This window comes from Palaemon carinicauda, chromosome 15, assembly GCF_036898095.1.
Source record: "Palaemon carinicauda isolate YSFRI2023 chromosome 15, ASM3689809v2, whole genome shotgun sequence".
In the NCBI taxonomy this organism is placed as follows: Eukaryota; Metazoa; Arthropoda; class Malacostraca; order Decapoda; family Palaemonidae; genus Palaemon; species Palaemon carinicauda.
In genome coordinates, this window is record NC_090739.1 from 59,320,574 (window position 1) to 59,328,073 (window position 7,500).

Genomic DNA, 7,500 nt, shown 5'->3' on the forward strand with positions numbered 1-7,500 from the left:
CACAATATGTTTCGAACGTTGAAAATCACTTTCTTATTCTCTTTTTATACTAGAGTGTTGACAAGAGCCTGTGTCATGATACAGGCATGGCAATCTTCACCAACCAAACCATCTCTTTTTATTACTGAGTCATGTTCTTTAAGCAGATCGATTTCTCGTCATTTCTGAGCTATTTCAAGCTTCACATTTTCTGTGAATTTTTGTGACCTCTTTGTGTGTTATGCGTTCGAATACGTTGCCGTCACCGTCTAAGATACACCCAGGATAAAGTGGGAGCTTGCTGCCAACGCGTGGGCGCTAATGTGCATCATCTCTTGAAAGAGGGGCTCATAAGCATGGGGTGGGGTGTGTGTGCCCTCTTGCACGAGGAGTTGCAGTGGGTGAGGCCACGCCGGTGAGGGTTAGGGGTAACAGAACTCGAACATATAACGAATAAACTCCACTGAGGTATCTCAGTCTATGTACTTCGAAAGGTGGGAGAGAAGTTGTGTGTGGCTGTAAGCTTTTGGTAGTGAACTTCGGCAGCATAATGGTGGCTCCAATTTTCGGCCAGAATGTGAGTAGGTAACAACTTGTCATGGACATTTCGAAGAATTTAAGCTTTTGATTAATTTCGGGGTTTCCTTTGGAAAACACAGGCACTTTATGTTGCTTCAGCATATGGTGGTCCAAAATGAAACGCTAAGAAAAAAGTCATGAAAAGTCTATTTTAACACAAGAGCGTAATTTGCGACTGCTCAGTGGGCTAAATTTAGTCAATGTTGGTACAGTACTGTGTGATGTTGGGACTTTATCCCCTCGAGTCCTTGTTATTTCTGAAGATGGTTGCATATTTGCAAATACATGGGAAATATATTTCACTTGTAAACATATGCAAAAATTATTATGGATTTTTAAACTGGTAGTTTTGACCGACAAGACGATTTTGTTTAAAAGAAAAATAAAAAAACATGTGAAAGAAAGGTGATAAGAAGATAATTGGTTTCGTTTTGTTGGTTATGCTTTCAACTTTTTTGCATTCCATTTCCAAACAAATTTGCCGTTGAAAATGAAGCAACTTTATGATTCTTCATCGCAAACATTTTTTACGTTTATGATAAATTTATTACAAATAATGTCTAGAGAGGTGTTTCCGTGGCTGTAGAAGAAACCTTAGTATGCACAAATACATTTTGCATTCATCAAACGTTGTCGATGTAAAATTCATCGTTCATCACATATTGAATTGTCTCAAATATCTAGGATCTTCAGTATCAATACTTTTTCAGTGCACTTCAGGTAACACCCTTGAATTTTTACTTATTGGCGTATTTGCTTTACTCGCTTCTTTTTTTATTTATTTTTTTTTATTGAAAATAAATAATAAAAAGATAACATTGAGGCGTAGTGTTTACTTTATGAAAATCTTAAATTAACCCGAGGGAATTCAGTAGGTGGGATATCTCCGCCATTGTGAACAGTGACCATAACAGACCATGAACTGGATGGAAAGCTATTTAACTTTTTTTTTTTTTTTTTTTTGCGGGTGTTCAACTGGTGAACAAGTCTTGAATCTACAAAGGATATCGATAAAATGTTAAGATCTGGCTAACCAAGTACGCATATAAATGGAAGTCGAGGTGGCCATTATATAGGGTGGAAGCAGAAGTAGAACTTAATGGTATTAGAAACATGTAGGATTATCATCTACTCAAGCTTTTAGAAGCTTAAACTTTGCTTATGTCGGATGAATTTGAAATCTAGGTCTTAAAAGTGTTGATTCCTATTTATTAGGCTTCTTATTCTTGATATTTCACGTGAAAATCAATTATTCAATGGTAATATCAAAGGATTTGCAATTCTTGCTTACTACAATGCATGGAATATCACGTTAGGTTGGACTTAAGATACATAAAAGAAAGAGAGATGATGAGAACGGAGTATGCAATGGAAGATGAAATATCATTGGAAGGGAAAAGAATTGAGGTGGAATCATTTAGATATTCAGGAACTATGATCTCTTATACAGGATCTTTAGAATTTGAGTTTAATGAAAGATTGAAAAAAGCGAATCAGACAAAGGCTACGTTAATTAAAATTTAGAAAGAAATCGCCTAAAATTACATATAAAAATCAGACTATATATCAGTTTATTAAGTTCAGTGTTACTGTATGGACATGAGTCGTGGTATGACAATGAAACAATATCCAACAGATTTAGAAGATTTGAGAACAAAGTCTTCAGAAGAATATTTCGAGTAAAATGGCAGGACAGGTCAATATAAGAGAGATTACCCGAGTCCCATATGTGGATGACATCACAATGAGGGGTAGATGGAGATGGTTTGTGTATGCTCTTCACACTCCCCAAGAGAGATTAGTTCACCAAACATCCAAGTGTGTTCCACAAGGCACTAGAAGAGATGAAAGGAACAGGCTTGCATGGCTGAGGACTATGACGCGGGAAGTAGGCGATGATGAATGGAGAAGTATTGATTTAAAAGCTCAAGATAAAGACGACTGGTGAAATCTAGCCTAGGCCCTTTGCATCAATTGGCATAGGAGATGATGATGAATATCAAATCGATTCTAAGCCTGGTCCTTTTTCATAAGATCTGTACACTAATCAAAATTATTTAGTTTTGCTTTTACAGTAGGATCAATGAAATGCAAATATATTACATTTTGTTTCTATGTATTGATATTGTAAAAGCTGCATTTAGATTCTCCGTTGATTATTTTATGTATAAATTTTGTCTGTTATTTTGATGTTCAATTTCATCGTCACATTACTCATAGGACAATACAAGAGACAAGAATATACTATTTTCAGACTAAAGCATGAAGTCTAATCTGACGTATGCAAGGGAGAATGCTTAGCTCAATCGAAGGATTGGAAACTTTCAAACAATTCTCTTGGAATCAGTTAAACCGAGACATTGATTATGGGCCATGTTATTGTTTTATCCTTCTTCAGGGTCACCTTATTTATTTAAAATCATGTGGTACATAGATCTATGTTGTCACAATGGTGTTACAATAATCACATTGTTAATTTTGGAATATTTCTGTTGTTAATTCATTATATATATATATATATATATATATATATATATATATATATGTTAAATTTTGCACATTTAGACATGTTATTCATATTCAAAGAAGCCATATATCTTTCTTCGTGGCCAAGTCACTGTCTATACTAGTTGCCGGACCAGGGTTCGACTCCCGGCCGGTCGCAAGCTCTTGTCTTTATGTGATTTTGCCTGGGGCTCTGATCCCGAGGTCGTTAAGAGAATCCAGACATTAATGTATCAAAAATATATGGCTTATTTGAATATATATATATATATATATATATATATATATATATGTTAAATTTTGCACATTTAGACATGTTATTCATATTCAAAGAAGCCATATATCGTTCTTCGTGGCCAAGTCACTGTCTATACAAGTTTGCCGGACCAGGGTTCGACTCCCGGCCGGTCACAAGCTCTTGTCTTCATGTGATTTCGCCTGGGGCTTTGATCCCGAGGTCGTTAAGAGAATCCAGACATTAATGTATCAAAAATATATGGCTTATTTGAATATATATATATATATATATATATATATATATATATATATATATACACACACACACATATATATATATATATATATATATATATATATATATATATATTATATATATATATATAATATATATATATATATATATATATATATATATATATATATATATATATGTTTGTGTGTGTGTTTGTGTGTATCATAGCCACAGTATGAAAAATGAAAAGACTTGAAGTTAGTACTTTCGTCCATTAGGGGCATGAACAGACTCAACAATAATTACACATATACAAAGACATCGTATTTATACAAAAGGAGATCCCACAGCTGTCAGTTTCTTGATAATTCCAGAATATTTATAGATATATATATATATATATATATATATATATATATATATATATATATATATATATATATATATATATATATATATATATATATATATATATATATATATATATATATATATGTATATATATATATATATATATATATATATATATATATATATATATATACGTGCGTGTGTGCGCTTGTGTGTAGTCTATATATATATATATATATATATATATATATATATATATATATATATATATATATATATATATATGTATATATACATATATACTGTATATATGTGTGTATACGTGTAATATATGTACATACAGTGATACCTCTACATACGATCTTAATTCGTTCCAGAAACGTATGTTAAAACGATCGTATGTTGGAGCAAATATTCCCATAAGAATATACGGTAATTTGTTTAATTCATTCCTCAGCCTAAAAACCCATAATAACTCCTTAATAAATTGCTACACATAATTACACATAACATTAATACAATTGAATAATACAGAAATATGTAAAAAAAAGAATAATAATAAAGAAATAATAAATTAAAAAGGGTTTTTTATTAACAATTTACCTTAGCGACAGGCCAGCGCAGGTGTAGGGACTGCTACGCAGGAGGAGACGGAAGATCAGCGAGGAGGTAGGGACGGCGACTACGATAACGTACGATAACTTACTCTAACTTACACTACCTGAACTTTAACTTAACTTTCTTTTTTTTCATTTTTATGATTTATTTTTTTTTTTTCTTATTCTTAATTTTCATCACTTTTACTCGATTCGGTCTTCCTTTTCTTTGCTTCACTTTCTTTCTTTTCATCATGATCACTAGACCGTTTTGTAGATTTTTTAAAGAAACTATCGAGAGAAAGTTGCTTGGTACGGATTTTAAGGATTTTTCTGTAATGAGTTAAGCAAACATCATCGAACTGCGCAACTACACGGCAAACCTAAAGTTTCTGTGGTTGATGCTTGTCGATGAAATCAACCACGTGTTGATGATATGCCAACATCTGTCTTATTTCAGCCGTACCTAAGATTTGGCCTACCTCCTCGGTCTACTCCGACTCACTCAACTGCGCTTGGAACTCATCATGCTGCATAGCTTGCAGCTACTTGAGTTCCTCGGTGGTGAGCTCTTTATGATGCTCATCGACGAGTTCAGTGATGTCATCTTCATCCACCTCCAGACCCATGGACTTGCCAAGGGATACAATCTCTTCGACGTCTTCCTCAGCGGCAAGCACAGGTTCATTCTCGGGGCCAAAACCTTCGAAATCTCTGGAAGCAACAGCATCAGGCTAAAGCTTCTTCCAAGCTGAATTCAGGGTCCGACGAGTTACTCCCTCCCAAGCCTGATCTATGATCTTTAAGCAGTGCACGATATTAAAGTGGCTCCTCCAAAATTCACGCAAAGTTAAGTTGGTGTTTTGCGTGACATTAAAGCACTGCTTAAATAAGTGCTTGGTGTAGAGCTTCTTAAAATTAGAGATGACTTGCTGGTTCATGGGCTGGAGGATAGGGGTGGTATTCGGTGGAAGATACAACACTTTTATAAATTTGTATTCGTCGATGATATCATCTTCGAGTCCTGTGGGGTGAGCGGGTGCATTGTCCAAACAAAGCAAGCACCTCAAAGGAAAATTCCTCTCCTGAAGGTACTTCTTGATAGCAGGGCCGAAAACTACGTTTACCCATTCCACAAAGATATGCCTAGTAACCCAAGCCTTAGCATTAGAACACCATAGAACATATAGCAGGTCTTTATTAATTCTATGTGCTTTAAATGCCCTAGGGTTTTCGGAATGGTAAACTAATAAAGGCTTAATTTTGCAGTCCCCGCTGGCGTTGGCACAAAGTGCAAGAGTCAACCAATCCTTCATTGGGTTATGTCCAGGCATTTTCTTCTCTTCGGCGGTAATGTATGTTCGACTAGGCATCTTTTTCCTTCCAAAACAGACCGGTTTCATCACAGTTGAACACCTGCTGCTCTATGTAGCCTTCCTCCTCCAAGATGCTTTCGAACTTTTTAACAAAGTCTTTAGCAGCCTTGGTGTCCAAACTTGAAGCTTCTCCATGCCGAACAACTGAATGAATCCCGGTCCATTTCCTAAATTTCTCGAACCAACCTCAAGACGCCTTGAATTCCTCCGTCGTAGGATCGGCTGAACTCTCCCCCGCGTCACCCCCAGAGCCCGCCGCCTTCAAGTCACTGTAGATAGCGCTGGCCTTCTCACAAACGATCGTTTCAGTGATCGTATCGCCAACAATCTCCTTGTCCTTGATCCATATTAACGAAAGGCGTTCCATCTCTTCAAGGGTAGGGCTACGACATTTGGGAATAATCGTGATCCCCTTCGAAGGTTTCACTGCTTTAATGGCTGCCTTCTGTTTTAGGATCGTCGAGATCGTAGACATATTCCAGCCATATTGTTTAGCCAGATCGCTGACACGCATACCTCGCTCATGCTTTTCTATTACTTCTTGCTTTAGTTCTAATGAAAGCATTGACTTCTTCCTTTTCTCACCACTACTTCTACTTCCTGAACCGAAACTAAGCTTTTTAGGACCCATGATTACGAAACACAAAAACAAAACGGGAAAAAGAAAGATAAAAAGCACTGTTAATAACTGAGCGAATGGGGAACAACCACACGATGTGCACGAGATGAGAGGACTGATCAAGGCGACGCTCGATTGGCGTCCCTCCGATGTGCTGCCGTCTAGCGGCATCAACAAGAAACTACGGTCAACGCTTTCGAGAAAATTCCACGCGTACGAGCAACACTTCGGGTGTTGAGACAGAAATTTGGTCGAATTTTACTTCGGATGTTGGAAAATTCATGTGTTAGGACATTCGTATGTAGAGGTTCCACTGTATATATGTATGTATTCACATATGTTTGCGTAAAAATCACAGGGAAATTTGATGCTCAGATGCAAAAGAAAATGTAATGGAAATTATAAGTTTAAGGCCTTAATAGTTGCTTGATAAGTATGTATATATATATGTATATGTATATATATATATATATATATATATATATATATATATATATGTATATATATATATATATATATATATATATACATATATATATATATATATATATATATATATATATGTATATATATACATTCCCAAATGTCATCAGAACTTTAAAAATTATGAAATGCAGTTTTGTTTACAACCTTTAAAATACTTAATAAATTCTCCCTTAAATGTAAATAAAGGCTGTTTACATATAACCCTTCATTATCATACTTCATTTTAGTTCACTCATTTCTTAGTTTATCTAATCATTGACTCATAAAATATCTTGGTTGTTGATTTTCCTATCATGCAAATTTTAGCTTCTCAATATATTCGTTAATAAACCTTGTTTTTGTAGTTTCACAGCAAAGGAATTTAGAATTTTTTTTCAGTAACGTTTTTTCTTAGTAACGTTAATGAACTCTCTAATTTTCTATAGTACAATGTTTTATGATCTTGACTGTAGAGTCTACAGTAGATGTATGATCATGATGACAATTCACAACTCTTGGGAATATCCATTAGATTAGTGCAGCCATCTCACCTTCGTT

General features: G+C 35.0%; 1 protein-coding gene across 1 annotated transcript in view; it reads left to right on the forward strand.

Moving 5' to 3' along the window:
- LOC137653984 (serine-rich adhesin for platelets-like) overlaps positions 1–7,500 on the forward strand; it is a 390,705-nt gene that overhangs the window by 203,477 nt on the left and 179,728 nt on the right. The window lies entirely within an intron of this gene.